The following is a 16,764-nucleotide window of genomic DNA, read 5'->3' on the forward strand; positions in this document are numbered from 1 at the left end:
CATTGTATGGAGTTGTTACAGGGAGACAGCTTCCCAGCCAGTTTTTATATTTTTCAGCCTGTCTTCTTGCATGTGAGTTAATATAATCATTTCTCAGCCATAGAATGCATGGCAGAGGCCGTATCACTTCTTAGGGCCAGGGTTAAGAAGTGGATGTACCTTCTCCATTCTTTCTTTTTCCCATTCATCCAGATGTGGAGGACTCCAAAAGGGCTACCCATGTGAGTAGAAAAGCCACAAGATGAAAGAACCCTGGGTCTCACAATTACTACTTGGAGAAAATCTGCCCACCAGGCAGGGACACCTGCATTGAATAAGCAGAATAAGAAATTAACTCATAGGTTAACTAAAAAGCTGGGATTTGTTTGCCATGACAGTAAACTAAACAAAAAATGTGGATTTTTTAAAAGTCATGACACAGAGCACACTTAGAGATACAAACTTAAAATCATTAATATATAAGTGGTATTTAGGAATTGAATAGAACTCTTCTTCCAGTGCAGAGGACTAGAGATGAAACTTTATGGGGATGTCTATCATGTTAGGGCAGGAACTGAAGGCAGTGCAAGGGAGAGGACAGACAAGGAGCTGGAGAAGTATATATGTAGATGCATCATGTGTTGTTCTGGAAGGCAAAAGAAAGTAAAGTAAATATGAGATAGTTAACTGTCAAATATCGAGATAAATTAAAAATAAATCTAAGGAAAAGATTCTGAAATTCTCTGGGAGATCATGGGTGACCAATGATAGTGGTTTTAATTGGGAAGTGTAGGAAGGGGTTTGCAGATGATTGTGGTGTCTGATGAAGAAAACGAGCCCATTATTATATTGAACACATACTACGCAGCAAGCATATTTATTTTGTTATCTATCAATATTAAAAAATATATGTCAGTTGAGTTGGCAAATAGAGGGGAAGAATAAGCTGGTCTAGGCAATCTCCCACTCCACTTACTTCACCTATTGTTCTCCTGCAAGTGAGGAGAGTGGGGAATGAATGCTTTGTGCTAATTCCACTAGTCAGCCCTTTACTCTCTGGAGTGGTAGATACTGAAGTTCAATCCTATCCTATATTTTTCTTCTCCTAGAGAGCCTGTCAGTAACAATTATTTGTTCTCTCCAATATTAGAAAAATATTATTCGCTCATTCTCTCCAAGAACAGTTAATGTAGTTATTGAATCCAATAATCTTCAAACCAAATGGCTTCTTCTATCATCACATTCTACACTACTGATCCTCTTCTCCTTTAGTTTTTCATGAGAAGACACTGACCTCATTCTTAACCTTTGTCTCCCTGGTTCCCTTTTTATTTATTTCTTTGTCCTCTCTTCTTGCCTCTTCACTATGGATATTATCCAAGATCTGATTCTCAGAACTGAAACTCAATTCTACTCTTGGCAGGCTTGACTTTCCAGTATAGATCAACCAATGGGGAAGGGAAGGAAGCTTGATGGAATCTTGAGGGTTAACCATGAATCAGACATCTGATCCTTGTGAGGGAAAATGGATAGTTCAAATTGGAGTTTCCAGTATGCATGATGCATTTTTCCTCAATTCCAATGAGTATTTATACTCAAAAGGTTCATAGGTAGGATGTCAGCAAGATGGTAAAATAGGAATTTTTTTAGCCCTCATGCCTTCCATAGAAACACTGATTTTAATAACTACCCACAGACAACAGTACTTTTATAGGAGATCAGGAGTCAGAAGAAAGGACCCAGCATCCCATTGGAGCAAAAAATTCAGAGAATAGATGCATTAAAGAGTGCAAAAATAATTTCACTTACCCATCTTACCTCTCCTTCAAAGTGGCACAGCTCATTGCCAAGAGAGACTCCCTCAGCCTGTGATTTTTCCCATGGGGAATAGTGAGGGTGCAGTGAGGACCCAGCTCCTCCATTTGTTCAGGATGCTTCCCAAGAGGTCCATTTCTTTCTATCCCACCCATAATACTGAGGGGCTTGGCATGGCTAGGGGCAGCTAGGAGCAGTGAAAAGACATGGGCGAATCCCAGCAACCCAAGTGAGAAATTCAAGGGCAGCGATTTCTACTAATTGCTTCACAGACTCCACCAAAAAGCCTGCCCATAAACATTGTAGGGCACATTACCTGTGGATCCCCCCAGGTAGCCCATGCAAAACCCTAGCATTCTGTATGCCCAACCCCATAGCCATCACCCAGCATTCCCCCACAGATGGTGTACATATGCCACTCCAGGTCATGCACAAGCACACACAGCCTGTTCAACTCTGCCAGAGTCACCATGAAGTGAAACACAATACCCATTATAGAAGTCTCAGGCAAGAGAAGAGAGAGGAAAAAGGGCAGAATGCTGATTTAAACATATAATAGCTGAAAACTGTCTAAATCTTGGGAAGGGTATGAACATCCTGGTCTTCTGTGCTTTGGAAGAAAACACTTTGAACACTTCTGGGCACTCCCCTTGGGAAAATAAACAGAACACTCTCAGCACTTAACCTAGATTTATAAGACCATGATAAGACAAACAAGACTTTCTCTAAAGAGGGAAGAAAAGGAGTGGAATGAGTGCATCCATAGAAAAGGTCTGAGAGACTCTAAGAATCCCAAACCAGGATGACTGATGAAGATCTTTCTTTTCTGAAGCCAGTCATACAATGAGAATGTGACTCCTCCTTCATATGTGAAGATAGCAATGCAATACTTGAAGGAGCATGGAAAATCTCGAAAATATAACACTGCAAAAGAACAAGATAATTTCCAGTAGCTGATTCAAAAGAAGTGGAGATCTATGAATTATCTGACAAAGAAGCCAAAATAATTGTTTTGAGGAAACTCAGCAAGCTACAAGAGAACATAGATAACTCAATGAAACCAGGAAAACAAGACTAGAAGTCCAACAAAAAATAAAAATTATGAAAACAAACCTAACAAATTTTGGAGCTGAAAATACAATGAATGAAATTTTGAAAATGTAACAGAGAGTTTCAACAGTAACCTCAATGAAACAAAAGGAAGAATATGTGATCTCGAAAACAGGTCATTTAAAATTACCCTGTCGGTGCAGAAAAAAAGTAAAAATAATTTAAAAAGTAAAGAAAGCCTACAGAATTTATGGGACACCATCAAATGAACCAATTATGGAAGTCAACGAAGAAAAAGAGAGAAAAGGAAGCTATTTAAAGAAGTAATGACTGAAAACTCCCCAAATCTTGGGAGGAGTATGGACATTCTGGTTTATGAATCTTAAAAATTCCCAAAGAGGATAAACCTAAAGAAGATTACACTGAGACCCATTAAAAAGTCAAGGAGAATTTAGATAGCAACAAGGGAAAAGTGACTCATCACATACAAAGAAACTTTTATAAGACTATCAGCCACTTTATTAGATGAAACTTTGCAGGCCAGGAGAGAGCAGGATAATATATTCAAAGTGCTGAAAGAAAAAAATACAATAAAAATATTATACCCAGAAAAGCTGCCCTTTAGAAATGAAAGAAAGGTCAAGACATTTCCAGACAAACAAAATGTATGTGAGTTTATCACCACTATACCTGCCTTATAAGAAATGCCACAGGAAGTTCTTTAAGTTGAAATGAAAGGATACTAAATAGTAACATGAAAACATAAAAGTATAAAACATGTCAGTAAAGGTAGGTATAAGTCAAATTAAGAATATTCTAATACAGAAATGATGGTGTGTATCTTTTAAACCTAGCATAAAAGATAAAAAGTATTAAAAATAACTGCAGCCACTATAATTTGTTAATGGGTACACAATATAAAAAGACATGAAGTGTGACATCAACAATATAAAATGTGAAATCTAAAAAAGTTGAACTCATAGAAGCTGAGTAGAATTCCCAGGGGCTGTGTGGTGGGGAAAATGGGGAGGTGTTGGTTAATGGGTACAAAGTTCAGTTATGCAGGATAAATAAGTTCTGGAGATCTAATGTACAGCATGGTGACTACAATTAATAATACTGTATTGTGTACTTGAAATTTGCTAAGAGAGTAAATCTTAAGTGTTGTCACCACACACACAAAAAATGGTAACTTTGTGAAGTGATAGATATGTTAATTAGTTTGAATTTGGTAATCAATGTATAGATATATATAAAACATCATATTTCTCACCTTAAATATATTCCATTTCATTTGTTAATTATACCTAAATCAAGTGAAAAAGAAGTAAAATACTCAATCTAGTTGATTAGGCCGGAAAATCAGAGTCCAGGCAGTAGATTATATTTAATGCCAGGTGGTATACCTACCATTAAAGTTAAAATTTTAATCTGTCACTCATTTACAGATTGCCTTTCATTGTTTAATGAAGGGAGCAGGGAGCAGAATCAAGCCTCCAGAAAGAGCTACAGTGTGTCTGAGAGGCAGTCTAGTGGTCTGTGATCTATAAGTGTCCTCTCTTCCTTGGGGAGAATGGAGGTCTGAAATAAAAGCTGGAAGTAAAGCCCTGCCGTATGAACCACACTAACTTGCATGGAGATAGGAAAGGGCTGTTGCTGGGCTGTTAGCTAGGTTATTAGGACTCACACCAAATATGTCACTGCTACGCAGCAAAACTAGTGTTGACCCAAACAGATAGTAAAAGTAAGATGCCCATTATTGTCTTGCTGTAGTCAGAATTACCTCAGAACCTGGGAAGAAATAAACCTGCAAGTGGAAGGCATCAACGAATCTGACTTCGAGTTTTGGTAAAACAGTACTTAAACTTCCCTTGTTTGGGATCCATCATAGCATTTCTAGTAGCGTGAATTCAGTCTAGTGAATAGTGAAGCTCCAGCCTGTTAAATCTTAACAAGTAAGATACATAGTGTGGTATGCAGAACTCTAAGAATGACTCCTGAAGATCCTCAGTCTTGTCTAATACCTTTCTCTTTGAGTGTGGGTGCAGCCTGGGAATACAATGAGACATCACTGCTGTGATTGTGTTTTATGGAACATGGCCCATAGGTAACATAGGCCAAATCTATGCACTGTAAAAGCAGAGTTTTCTCTGGACAGTAGCAAAAGGTACAATTTGAAGATAGTAGAAGCATGAAAAGGATTTGAAATGCCATTGCTGGCTTGAAGATGGGGAAGAGGCCATCTGAAGAGGAATGCAGACCACATCTGAAAGATGAGAGTAGCAGCTGGCTGACAGTCAGTGAGAAAATGGGGACAACCACAAGGAATTTAATTCTGACAATCTGAACATGCTTGGAAGTAGCTTCTTCCCCAGACCTTCTAGATAAAAACCATGGCCAACACCTTGATTTCTGATTTCATCCTGGAAATGAGGCCCTAAGTAGGGAACTCAGCCAAGCATACCTTGATTTCCAAGCTTTATCACTGTGAGCTAATAATTGGCTATTTTAAGCTAAGTGTGTGGTAACTTGTTATGCAGGAAGAGATAATACACCAAATGATCACACATGGCATCTCTTGCATTCCTGTTTTCCCAGCCCTAACTTGACTTCAAGAAAGTCACATTAAAGTTTTCAATTATTTGACCCTAACCTACATGGGCTTCAAATATCACGTACTGATTTTCTTCACATCATTATGATGTTCTTATTACTTTTGATAGGGTTCTCTTTAGGTGAGGCTGGATTATAAAAATTAAAGGGATGTTAGGAGCCTAAATTATTGAGGGGGAGAATATTAGAACATTCATCCTACTCTCTAACAAAATTTTGAGAAGAAAAAAAATGTGCTTTCATTGTTCTAATACTCTTTTAAATATCTTTTTTACTATTTTTCTGCTATTATCTCCCTGCTCCAAACCAGTCATCCAACCTGTATCCCATTCCCCTTAAGAGGTGCTTTCAGAGGTATTTCCATTTTAGTAGGGGTATCCTAAAGAATGGAAAACTTTTGGCCAGGCATAGTGGCTCATGGCTGTAATTACAGGACTTTGGGAGGCCGAGGTCAGATCACTTGAGCTCAGGAGGTCAAGACCAGCCTGGCCAACATGGTAAAACCCCATTTCTACTAAAAACACAAAAAACAGCCAGGCATGGTGGTACGTACCTGTAATCCCAGCTACTACGGAGGCTGAGGCACAAGAATTGCTTGAACTCGGGAGGCAGAGGTTGCAGTGAGCCGTGATCATGTCACTGCACTCCAGTCGGGGCAACAGAGTGAGATGCTGTCTCAAAAAAAAAAAAAAAAAAAAAAAAAAGGAAAACTTTGACTTATGTAAATTAATTTCTAAGGATGGAATGTCAAGCTGATGAAGAAAGATTTGGAACAAAGAGAATTATGCAAACCTTCCTAGCATAGTGTGTAGCCAATCCAGTCCTCCTAAAAATACTTTTGTTCCTATACTCATTCCATTGATCCTACAGGCTTGTCTATCTGACAAGGAATTGCTTATCTGTAGGAAAAATAGCCAAATCTCCTCTAGCCACAAGTCAGATTAAATGAAATGAAATTATTTGAGCCACAAAACAATGGGAGCAATTTAAGAGCAAAACATAGGAACCATTTTGGCCCATTTCAGCATGGAGTCCAATTGGTTTAGGATTAGGAGACTGTTTTAGTGGATACTTTAACCATGTTAGTTTTAAGGAGTATAGGTCCATGCACAAGCTCAGTGTCTTGGCAGGTTTCCTTCTATGTGGTGGACTATTCATCACACAAGGGGGAAAAGCAGTGCAAATTAGCATGAGAAGCATAGCCACCTGCTTGCAGGGCTTTTCGGGGAATCAGCAGCCCAATAATAGTTCTTCAAAGAAACACTGGCTGAGTAGGTAAGCTGACCTTTGCTTAGAGCTTTGATGACCACTAATTACAGCTTTTCTTCTCCAGACTCAGAGTACTCAGCATTTTGTTGCCAAGTTTTCTGAGACCTCTGGCCATTAAGCCTTCACTGGCAATCTGTTCTGTCCCTGAAAGTCTACTCCCATTGCAAATGGATTTTGACGGTAATGGTCAACATGCCTGGGCAAAGAATGGGTCATGCCCATTCTTACTGGAAAGATTTGGAACATTTCCCTGTAAATTGTATATTATTTGGATTTATTTCTCTAACTGAATGGACGTTTTTCTATATGTTGCCAAATCTTCCAGTAATGCTTCTCATTCAGTGTAATTAAGGAGATTAAAAGTGACAGCATTTTTCTTGTTGAATTAATGATGGGTTTTTACATTTTCACTTTTCAAAAAATATAATCACCACCGTGTTTTGCAGAAACAATAGTATGATAAAATCAAGGAGAAATACAACTAGAGAAGAGGCAAAAAAATCTCAATATAATATTATGATTATAATGGTTTATATTTTTCTTGTCTCAGATTCTTAATTTGTCATTCAAGAATCCTATAAATCTACCCTAGTTTATCTTTCTGGTGTCATCTCCTATATAGAAATATCACATATATTTCTTATTTTAGTTAAATGAATGTATTGGGTTTCTCTAAACTTTTTCTTTTTTCTTCTCTTATCTTTCTATATATTTGTATTTCTCTATGTATTTGTAATACCTTCCGCATTCCTGACCAGGACTAGGAAATACTTCTCATTTACAAGTGCTCAGCAACAGTGCCCCTTAATGGGAGCCACAATCCCTTTCTTCTATGAATTCCTTTTTTTCTACTGCATGTGTTGAAGTAGGTTCATTTTGTTATCGTTATTGTATGCAAACCTATTTCTTAGCTAAGTATTGAAGCAGCAAGAGTAAGTGAGATACTTGAGAGTGTGTAGATAAGAAAAGAAGAAAGCTGAAAATGGATTTCTAGAATACATCGATAAAAACCTGTATAATCAGCACACCTCCTTCCCTTTCGCTCTATTTTTTTCTGTTTACTGTATAAACAAATATTCACCTTCTTTTCTATATCTCAAGGAACTTACTTGAGCTAATTGTTATATATAATCTTGCCTGTGTTCTTAAAGTATTTCTACAGGTGAGGCCCAAACTGGTGACTCAGTCAGACAGTCCCACTTCTGGAAAATTAAGTCTTATTTTCCAAATGTGCTTTTCTTTCAGATGCAAATACATGCTACGTGGGGTAACCCGCATGCACTCTCCTCATCCACCCACGCTACTGGCATTTTTATTAATAAAATAAAGTAATATGTCATCAGTTCTCATATAAACATCTTTATATGCTTTCTTCTTTTAATTATCTTTCTTCTTTTCCTCCAAGTTTTTCTTCTGCAAACTGATTAAGGGGTCTTTTGTGGTTCCACATGAATTTTAGGATTTTTTTTTCTATTTCTGTGAAAAATGTCAGTGGAATTTTCACAGAGTTTGCATTGAATCTGTAGGTCACTTTGGGTAGTACGGACATTTTAATAATAGTCATTCTTCCAATTTATGAACAGGAGATATCTTTCTATTTATTTGTCATGAACTTTTCCATTTCTTTCATCAAAGTTTTATAGTTTTCCGTATGCAGATGTTTCATCTCCATGGCTGAATTTATTCCCAAATATTTTCTTCTTTTTGTTGTTATTGTAAATGACATTAAAAAAATCCTTTTGAGATAATTCATTTTAGGGTATAGAAATACAACTGACTTTTTTTTTCTAGATTGAGTCTTACTGTCACCCTGGCTGGAGTGCAGTGGCGCGATCTTGCCTCACTGCAACCTCTGCCTCCTGTATTCAAGCGATTCTCCTGCCTCAGCCTCCCAAGTAGCTGGGATTACAGGCGCCAGCCACTACGCCCAGCTAATTTTTTGTATTTTTGGTAGAGATGGGGTTTCACCATGTTGGCCAGGCCGGTCATGAACTCCTGACCTCCTGATTCACCCATCTCGGCCTCCCAAAGTGCTGGGATTACAGGTGCGAGCCACTGCACTTGGCCACAACTGACTTTTCTTTTTTCTTTTTTTTTTTTAAATTATACTTTAAGTTCTAGGGTACATGTACACAACATGCAGGTTTGTTACATATGTATACATGTGCCATGTTGGTGTGCTGCACCCATTAACTTGTCATTTACATTAGGTATATCTCCTCATGCTATCCTTCCCCCCTCCCCCCACCCCACGACAGGCCCTGGTGTGTGATGTTCCCCTTCCTGTGTCCAAGCATTCTCATTGTTCAATTCCCACCTATGAGTGAGAACATGCGGTGTTTGGTTTTTTGTCCTTGCAATAGTTTGCTGAGAATGATGGTTTCCAGCTTCATCCATGTCCCTACAAAGGACATGAACTCATCCTTTCTTATGGCTGCATAGTATTCCATGGTGAATATGTGACACATTTTCTTAACCCAGTCTATCATTGATGGACATTTGGGTTGGTTCCAAGTCTTTGCTGTTGTGAATAGTGCCGCAATGAACATATGTGCATGTGTCTTTATAGCAGCATGATTTATAATCCTTGGGGTATATACCCAGTAATGGGATGGCTGGGTCAAATGGTATTTCTAGTTCTAGGTCCCTGAGGAATCGCCACACTGACTTCCACAATGGTTGAACTAGTTTACAGTCCCACCAACAGTGTAAAAGTGTTCCTATTTCTCCACATCCTCTCCAGCACCTGTTGTTTCCTGACTTTTTAATGATTGCCATTCTAACTGGTGTGAGACGATATCTCACTGTTGTTTTGATTTGCATTTCTCTGATGGCCAGTGATGATGAGCATTTTTTCATGTGTCTGTTGGCTGCATAAATGTCTTCTTTTGAGAAGTGTCTGTTCATATCCTTCGCCCACTTGTTGATGGGGTTGTTTGTTTTTTTTTCTTGTAAATTTGTTTAAGTTCATTGTAGATTCTGGATATTAGCCCTTTGTCAGATGAGTAGATTGCAAAAATTTTCTCCCATTCTGTAGGTTACCTGTTCACTCTGATGGTAGTTTCTTTTGCTGTGCAGAAGCTCTTTAGTTTAATTAGATCCCTTTTGTCAATTTTGGCTTTTTTTGCCATTGCTTTTGGTGTTTTAGACATGAAGTCCTTGCCCATGCCTATGTCCTGAATGGTACTGCCTAGGTTTTCTTCTAGGGTTTTTATGGTTTTACGTCTAAGATTTAAGTCTTTAATCCATCTTGAATTAATTTTTGTATAATGTGTAAGGAAGGGATCCAGTTTCAGCTTTCTACATATGGCTAGCCAGTTTCCCCAGCACCATTTATTAAATAGGGAATCCTTTCCCCATTGCTTGTTTTTCTCAGGTTTGTCAAAGATCAGATGGCTGTAGATGTGTGGTATTATTTCCGAGGGCTCTATTCTGTTCCATTGGTCACAAGCACTATGATGAAGAGTAGTTTTGATGATATTGAATCACAGTATCACTGAGCAACAAATGCAGCAAGCAGCCAGAGAAAGGATAGGATCAGGGGAGGAAAAGCTAATTTACCATAAAGATAAAATGTCTATTTCAGTTGGGTAAACAGCAGAGATAGGAAAAAAAATTATCCCTTCAAAATAAAAAAGTTGTTATTATTATAATGAAAGTAATATAGACTTATTGAAACCTAATTTAATGATATCAGTAATTATCCTTATTATTTTTAACATCTTGCTGTCTATCATGCTATATTAAAATACTTTCATTAACTTAATCAATTGAACTTCACATACAATTTTAAACTATTTTGTTAATATGCCAAAAATATAATACAATAAAAATTGTATTGTATACAATTTTTGTATACAATAATTGTATACAAAAATATGTATACAATATTCATGTAATACAAGAAATATCTTAATATATCATAAATGTCAACAAATATGGAAGCACAAAGATATAATAGCTGCATATTTCATTACATGATTATATGAGAATTTACATAACTAGTGCTTTGATATACTCACTAGTATTGATTGCTTCTCATTTTTCTATATTTTAAGTAATGCTGTAATAAACATCTTGTGTACATTTTGTTTAATTTGTCTAATTATTTTAAGATAATTTCTAGAAATTGACTTGATATGTCCTAAGCTATGCACATTTAAATTCTGATATATATTTTACCAAATTGCCATTGTGAAAAGCTGTACTAATTTGTTCCTATGAGTAGGATTTGAGAATACGTTTCTTCCATCCACTTGCTGCTTAGGGTGTTATCAATTTTTAAACTTTTGCCATAGTGATTAAAAGCTCTGTATTTTACTATCTCATTTCTATGACTATAAAAAACTGGAATATTTTTGTTAATAATTTTATTTCTATATGTTACTATATAGTGAACCATATCTGCTATTATATATACAGAAATATAAATTTTGATATATACTGCATACTGTGTTATTTATATCTTAGCTTTATATATAATTATATTTATATATAATTACAAATTTTTACTTTAAATTTTTATGAAGTCAAGGTAATCTTTTTCTTTTTTTTTTTTTTATTTTACAGAGATGGGGTCTCACTGTGTTGCCTAGGCTAGTCTCAAACTCCTGGCCTCAAACTGTCATCCCACCTTAGCCTCCCAAAGTGCCAGGATCACAGGTATGAGATGATCTTTTTCTTTATACTTTCTGGCCTTTAAATTGGCATCTTAATGTTATGTAAATAATAACACTTATTAACAATATTATAATAATTTACATCGTGTTTTATAGTTTAGCAAGTGCTAATCTCAGACTCTTAGAAAAACGTATTTATCCATTCAATATTATCTCATTTAATCTTTTCAAAATATCATTTAATCTTCACAAAAGCCTTGTGAAGGCAGAAAATATGATTGCCATTTAACAGGTAAGGAAATAGATTTAAAATATTTAAGCTTAGATAGTTAGGTAAATGGTAGTTCTGGACCTTAAATCTAGTTGAGAAATTTAAAGCAGACTCTGTGGTTACAAAAGCCAGGAAAAATGACTTATTGGTAATGCTGATGTCCTGCCTTCCCTGTGCTTTGGACTTCATAGCCATTCAAGTTCCTGTTCATACTGATAAAATACACACCTGCAAAACATCAGTGACAGTAAACAATTTTTTGTGCGTCTTAAAAATTATGACTTATACTTAGCAATTTTGTTGGGACAGTGGATCATTGCTTACTTTCCCAAAGAGCTTTGCATCTCAGGGACCAGCCAGGTTTCACCTTGGAGCTGTTTCTGCAGACCAGCTACTGGAACGAGAATCCTGCTAAGGCCATTAACAATTGAATCAGACTATCTGGAGCAGTGGTAGGGATGACTCAGTTACCCCAAAGTGTCCCTGCAAAGGATGGAAGTCCAGCTGCTTCATGTCCCAGAATGTGGGAGGAGGGCAGGAAAACATATTTGCTGTGAAAGAGCATTTCCCACAAATTTGTTTTCAGTTAGGGCCTGATGTTGTCTTACTGAAGCCGGGAAGAGGATTGACTTCTCGCTCTACTCCTACATTTAGGGAGTTGAGAAATCTTTTCCTGATTCAAGCAAAAAGAAATTTTGGAAAACTGAAGGGGCTGAAAAACTATTCTTGGAAATCTAGACTGTTTTAAGTAGAATCTTAAGGGAAAAGGGAAAAATTATTGGAAAGGCCCTCTATCAGTTCTAAAATTGGCTTTAATACTTTGACTCTAATGATTTTTTTTGGTCTGCTATTAATGTCAAAGTTTTTGTTTGTTTGCTTTCTTGGTTAAAGTTCAAAACAATATGTAGGAAGAATCATGAACATTGGATGTCAACATCCCCAGGATCCTTTCTCTGATAATTGTCTTGGTTTGGGTCAGGCGGCACTGTCTATGCCTCGTTTCCACCTCCAGCTCACCTCTATCATAGTTCTTAACGCAAGAGGTTACCGTGAGATTTATTGTCTATCTCTGTTCCCGACTGTGAGATTCTTTAATATAAAGATTATTATTTATCTTTGCACCTCAGGGCCAAACTGTCTAGCACAGAAATAGTTTGGAAAAAGTTGGCTATGATTTCCTAAACACTGGAATGCCACCACTGAGAGGATGATAAACCAATACGTTGTTAAATTTGATGTGAAAATCAGCACATAAAATGTTGATTGGTCCAATCAATGATACGGTACAACCCTTCACAAGGTGCCGTGAGAGCACAGAGAAGGCCTTCTCTACTTACTCTGGTAGGATTAAAAGAGGCTTCCTGGAGGATGTGACGCTTCGCCTGAAATCTTACATGCCTTCCAATGGTGTGCTGGGGTGGTTCATACTTGTTTAGGAGAGTCAATGGTTAATTTTTCAGGAATTTTGTGAAACAATCTTTAAACACAGCCAGTATTTTTTTTTTAATCAATCTTTTTGAAACTTAAAACTGAATGAATTTCATTAAAAACAAAAGGAATAAATACTCAAAACTCTTCACTTCCTAATTATTTCACCACATTTTGCTATTATCTATGCTCTTAAGGTTATTTATTTCTGTGGTATCTGTATGAGGGCAATTTTCTATATTCAACATTTACACCATGGAAATTAGCAAAGCCTACAAACCAGAGTAGTAATCTTTTTTTCCCCAGACAGTAGGTTGTTAAATATTCTCTCTGACTCATTAACCATATTCACTTGAACAACAAGTCTTGCCTATTCAACCTCATTCATATCTCAAACTCTCAAAAATGTGTCCCCTCTTCACTTGGAAGCCCCTGCTTTCAATCAGGCTTTCTCTGCACTACTCTTGCAGTTGCTTCTTAAATGATCTTTGTGCTCCAATCTGTTCACTTTCCAGCCCATTTTCCACATGGTAGTCAGAATGATTCTTCCTAAAAACAAACTTACCAAGTAATTTCTTTTTTCATTAATCCTATACTCAAGCACTTTAAGTTAGGACTTCCCCATTTCTTCTCACTGGGATTCTGTTCAGGTTTTCCAGCTTTCTTTCTTTTTCTTTTTCTTTTTTGGCGGAGTCTTGCTCTGTCGCCCAGGCTGGAGTCTCAGCCTCCCGAGTAGCTGGGACTACAGGCGCCCGCCAACATGCCCGGCTAATTTTTTTTGTATTTTTAGTGGAAATGGGGTTTCACCGTGTTAGCCAGGATGGTCTCAATCACCTGACGTTGTGATCCGCCCGCCTCGGCCTCACAAAGTGCCGGGATTACAGGCATGAGCCACCCCGCCCAGCCTCTTTTTTTCTTTCTTTTCTCTCGTTTTTTTTTTTTGTTGTTGTTTTTTGTTTTGTTTTTGTTTGTTTGTTTGTTTTGAGACAGAGTCTTGCTCTGTGGCCCAGGCTGGAGTGCAGTGGCACGATCTCAGCTCACAGCTACCTCCGCTTCCCGGGTTCAAGCGATTATTCCACCTCAGCCTCCCGAGTAGTTGGGACTACAGGCGCCCACCACCACACTGGGCTAATTTTTTTTTGTATTTTTAGTGGAGACAGGGTTTCACCATGTTAGCCAGGATGGTCTCGATCTCCTGACCTCATGATCCGCCCACCTCTGCAGCTTCTCCAAGTGAACTCATGTGCTGTATCATACCTCACTGCTTGTCTCATTGTGTTTCTTCTACCCAGAATCTCTTCTATGACTTGTTTTTATTAAAGGAGACAGCATAGCTAAGAGCATGTGTTTTTGTCATTTTTCGTCCTCACAGTAGACTGTTTCACTTCTAAGCTGTTACATACCATTTGAGAAAATTTGGGCAAGTGCATTAACTGCTCTGAGCTTTAGTTTTCTCATCTGATTATAGTGGTAACAGTGCTTAACCTCTTGGGGTCATTGGAAAGATTAAGGAAGAAAAAACACCACAATTCTTTGTGTAGTGCCTAAAATATAATACTAAAGGAAAGTTAGCTTTTATTATCTTTTGGGAATTTGACTCGTCCTTCAGAATTCAGGACACATTTTTGCGCCCTTGAAATAGTCATCCCTGACCACCTCCCCTTGAAGTGTGATTTAAATATCCCTTTTCAGCTGGGGGCGGTGGCTCACGCCTGCAATCCCAGCACTTTGGGAGGCTGAGGCGGGCAGATCACTTGAGGTAAGGCGTTCGAGACCAGCCTGGTCAACATGTTGAAACCCTGTCTCTACTTAAAATATAAAATTGGCTGGGTGTAGTGGTGCACACCTAAAATACAAAAACCTGGCCAGACATGGTGGCCCAAGCCTATAATCCCAGCTACTCGGTAGGCTGAGGCAGGAGAATTGCTTGAACCCAGGAGATAGAGGTTGCAGTGAGCCGAGATAGCGCCACTACACTCCAACACTCCAGCCTGGGACACAGAGCAAGATTCCATCTCAATATATAAATAAATATCCCTTTTCTTTGATGTTCCCTATAGAGCTTTTCATAATGTAACATTAACTTTTACAAATTATTTTAAATTATAACAAAGTAATAGGTTTAACTGGTTTTAAAAACATGCTGAAAGACTGACAAATCCTGTTCTTCTTTGTATCTCTAAATAATAACCATTTTCTTCAAACTTGATTCATTAATTTAGACATAACCTATGGAATCCCAATAATGCTAGATAATGATTTTAGCTCTTACAACTCATTGCGTTTTTTCTATTCTATCATTATACTTATTTCACAATTTAAAAAAATCCATATTTAGTTTTCATTATCATGATTATGTAAATATGATATACAATTAAATAGGGTATTGTGCTATGAATATATTTACATTTTTGGGGGGTTGCTTCTGTTTGTCCGTCCACCCGCCCACCCACCCTCCCTTTCCTTCCTTCCTTCCTTCCTTCCTTCCTTCCTTCCCCCCACCCCCTGCCTTAGTTGACTGGTAGGGGTATCAGTTAGAAATTTGGCTATTTACTTGTAGAATTGCCCCCACCACCTCCAGAAAACATCAATATCTCTAGACATTCGCTTGAGAGTAGGTCAATGTTTCTAGATACTTCTTCCAATTTTCTGCCAGGAGCTAGGGGTATCGAGTGATATCAAGTATGACTGCCTGTGTCCTGTGCTTGGGTGAGGGTTGGCTGTCTTACTGTTCAGGAGGAAGTATGTTATTTACCCCCTCGTTTTTAATTTGAGGACTTACCCTTGCTCTCCTCTCTGCATTGTGTTTCCAAGTTCAGGGTCTCTGTGGTTGAATTATTCCACAGATTATTACCCTCATATCCTTCCAACTGATCTCAACTCCCTGGGGGTGGAGCTGGGGGATATTGGTGTATAATTTCCTTTTATACCTTTTTTTCTCTAATACCTATGCATTAAATCTCAGTTTCTCCAGGATAATGCAGGCAAACAGTTGACTTTTATGTGTGTAGCAAAAGCGAACTCTTAACTATATCTTTCTGCAGAATCCTTGGCATGAGTGTCCCGTGTGCTAGGATGAATTTCTAAGATGGTACTAATGACTCCTGCCCACTGATGTCGCCTGCATAATCCCTTTCCCTTGAGTGTCAGTGGTACCTGTGAATATGATGGGGTATCACTCCTGTGAGTAGCTCATGCTACATGGCAAAGGTAAAGGGATTTGCAGATAAAATTGAGGTTCCTGATCAATTGACTTTGAGTTCATGAAAAGGGAGACTATCCTTGATGGGTCTGACCCAACCAGGAGAGCCCTTAAAATATGTCAGAAAGATTGCAAGTGAGAGGAATTTTTCCTGTCAGCTTTGAAAAAGTAAGCTGCCCTATTGAGATGGGGTCACATGGCTGGCAACTGAAGGTGGCCTCTAGGAGCAGAGAGTGACTCCTGGCTGATGAACAACAAGAAAATTAGGATCTCAGACCTACATCCACAAGGAACTAAATTCTGCCAACAACCTGAGTAAGCTTGAAAGAGGATTTCAAACTACAGATGAAAACACAGCCTAGCTGGATTTCAGCCTTGAGACACTGAGCACGCATCCCAACTACACTGAACCAGACTTCTGGCCTATAGAAAGAGAGAGATGATAAGTGGATGTTGTTTTAAGCTGCTGTTTATGTTGATGAGTTATATAGCAATCAAAAGTTAAACCACTATGCTAA

The 16,764-nt window shown here is 37.9% G+C and overlaps 1 long non-coding RNA gene across 1 annotated transcript in view; it reads left to right on the plus strand.

Moving 5' to 3' along the window:
* The window catches only part of LOC134810795 (uncharacterized), a 501,171-nt gene that overhangs the window by 124,745 nt on the left and 359,662 nt on the right, over nucleotides 1–16,764 (plus strand). Inside the window, exon 2 of the long non-coding RNA XR_010159384.1 lies at nucleotides 11,296–11,388. This is a non-coding gene — a long non-coding RNA (uncharacterized LOC134810795). The remainder of the gene's footprint in view (nucleotides 1–11,295; nucleotides 11,389–16,764) is intronic.

Source organism: Pan troglodytes, chromosome 7, assembly GCF_028858775.2.
Source record: "Pan troglodytes isolate AG18354 chromosome 7, NHGRI_mPanTro3-v2.0_pri, whole genome shotgun sequence".
NCBI lineage: Eukaryota > Metazoa > Chordata > Mammalia > Primates > Hominidae > Pan > Pan troglodytes.